Source organism: Delphinapterus leucas, chromosome 1, assembly GCF_059928025.1.
Source record: "Delphinapterus leucas isolate spDelLeu-1000000601 "Yukka" chromosome 1, BTC_Dleu_Yukka2, whole genome shotgun sequence".
In the NCBI taxonomy this organism is placed as follows: domain Eukaryota; kingdom Metazoa; phylum Chordata; class Mammalia; order Artiodactyla; family Monodontidae; genus Delphinapterus; species Delphinapterus leucas.
In genome coordinates this window covers 160,635,550-160,638,223 of record NC_143129.1, presented here as the reverse complement: position 1 = coordinate 160,638,223, position 2,674 = coordinate 160,635,550, and the positions used below count along the sequence as shown (strand labels likewise).

At 36.1% G+C, this 2,674-nt stretch overlaps 1 non-coding gene across 1 annotated transcript; it reads left to right on the top strand.

Moving 5' to 3' along the window:
• Window positions 1-2,332: 2,332 nt before the first annotated feature.
• On the top strand, window positions 2,333-2,438 carry LOC115801889 (U6 spliceosomal RNA). Its single transcript, XR_004022247.1, has one exon. It is a non-coding gene; the product is annotated as a U6 spliceosomal RNA (small nuclear RNA).
• The last annotated feature ends 236 nt before the right edge of the window (window positions 2,439-2,674 follow it).

Sequence of the window (2,674 nt, the reverse complement as noted above, 5' to 3'; positions counted from 1 at the left end):
GGACTTTGTTGTTTATTAGTTGTTTACCCATTCTAAATGTTATAGTTTGCGTCTACCTACCCCAAACTCCCAGTCCATCCCTCTCCTTCCACAAAGCTTTTTTTTTTTTTTGCCACGCTGCATGGCTTGTGGGATCTTAGTTCCCCAACCAGGGATTGAACCAGGGCCCTCAGCAGTGAAAGTGCCAAGTCCTAACCACTGGACCACCAGGGAATTCCCTAAATCTATAACTATTTCAACTAATCCTCACTGAGTTAGAGAAAACAGAAGGTCTGTAGTGGCCCACATTAAGCAAGAGCCCACCAATACATGGCACAGTCACCAGTCAAACATGCTACAAAAAGAAGGATTAGGAGAGAGAGGAGGAACTGAGGGAGGAGGCAGAAAAGAGGAAGGTAGAGGAAAAGGCAAAAATATGGTAAAATGTTAAATACCCTGACAAAGTAAGCAAAAGTCAGACAAAGACTTCAACATGGAAAAAGTATAACTCAAAAAAATAAAAGCATATTTCCCATCAGTGGTGAGTGTTACAGATCTTAATTAGAGTAAGAATCAATAAAATAAGAGCTCAAAGATGAGACAAAATAGCAGATTTGGATAAAAAGGGAAAATGAGGAGCTGGGGGGAAAAAAGTCAAGAACCAAAACAACAACATATGAAATCTAACAAATAAATTAGAAAGAAGAGGGAATGGGGCTTAAAATTTAATTAATAACATGAAGAAAAAAATCATCCCAGGACAATAAGAGAAGAAAAACAAAAAGTTTAGAGCAAAAATGCACCAAAAAAGGAACGATTTTGTCCATGACATAAAGAACCCAACACAGGTAAGATAGAGCTGACTCAGAGATATAATACAGAAAAAAATCCCTGAAATAAAATAACTAAATTTTCAGATTGAAATTGCATATCATATACTAGGGGGAAAAACTGTTACAGAATATGCAAACAGAGACACAATCTAGTTAAATTATTGAACTTCAAATGTGAATAAGTAACTTTTCAGGAATTCAGAGAGATAAAACAAGTCACCTCCAACTGCTCATAGCAACTTCAATGCCAAAAAAAATTGGAGAAGTAGCTAAAAAAGAAAAATCTGAGGGAAAGCATGTAAGCATAAGAATATTATACCCAGCCAAGTTATCATTCAACTATAAAGGCAATCAGCTGACATTCTCTAACATGAGGAAACTCTGGGAGTATAGTACCTCTGAATCCTTCCTGAAAAAAATACTCTGTTGAAATTCAAGAACACAAGAAGGAATCAAAATACAGAGTATGGAGATGGTAACTTTGAAAAAGCCCCATGGTGAACACCAAATTCACATAAATATTGAACAATAACGTAAATGGTCCATAATATCTACTTTATAAATCTGGACAAAGAAAAAATAGTAAAACAATTAAAATCAAGGGGTGAGGGAAGAGGTTGAGAGAAAGTGTGAGGTGCTGATTACCTTATCTAAAATGTGATAAGACTTCTGTCCACAAAATTTTAAAAACAGGATTAGGTAAGTAAGATCTACATAATGGCTCCCATCTTTTAAAGATTTCCATATATTTCTTAATCTAAAAGGCACTTTAGGGCTTCCCTGGTGGCGCAGTGGTTGAGAGTCCGCCTGCCGATGCAGGGGACATGGGTTCGTGCCCTGGTTCGGGAGGATCCCGCGTGCCGCGGAGTGGCTGGGCCCGTGTGCCATGGCCACTGAGGCTGCGCGTCCGGAGTCTGTGCTCTGCGACAGGAGAGGCCACAGCAGTGAGAGGCCCGCGTAACGCAAAAAAATAAATAAATAAAAAATAAAAGGCACTTTAGTAACTTGTATATCTCAGAGTAAGGAAATATTTATCTGAAGCTTAGCATGTCTTCAGTTTCCCTTCTGGTTTTTTTTCTGTTGAATTAAAATAAAATTAATTTTAATTTTTTATTTTATAATAATATGTACAATATAATCCCATTTCTATAAAATTATTTCTATCAACCCATTTTTTCTGTCTCTCATATGCAGAGAGAGATAGTTGGAATAGTATCTAAAGTATTAACACTACTTATTTCTGGCTAGTAGGATTTGGGATGATTAGTTGCTCTTTTTAAAAAAAAAACTTTTCTATAGTGCTTCAACTTTTAAATGAGGGTATATTTCTTTTATGAAATGACAAAGTTACTTAAAATAATAATAAATTCACACAAGTACATTTTAAATAATAATTGACAGATTTTTTTTGCAACTTCAAAAAAGAGAAAAGAGACCCTCTGGTGAAAAAGCACAATCAATCAAGCAAATTTAAAAAGTGTCTAAAGCTTCCTTCAAGGTCAGTTTTAAAATCACCTTGGGTGCTTGCTCCGGCAGCACATATGCTGAAATTGGAACAATACAGAGAAAATTAGCATGGCCCCTGTGCAAGATGACACACAAATTCATGCAGCGTTCCATACTTTTGATGCAGTTGCTGTGGAAGACAGTATCGTAGTTCCTCAAAAAAAAAAAAAAATAGAATTACCTTATGATCCAGCAATTCCACTTCTGAGTACATAAACAAAAGAATTCAAAGCAAAGTCTCGAAGAGATAGTTGTACATCCTTGTCTATAACAGCATTATTCACAATAGACAAAGGTGGAAGAAACCCAAGTGTCCACTGATGGATGAATGGATAAACACAATGTGGTATATACAT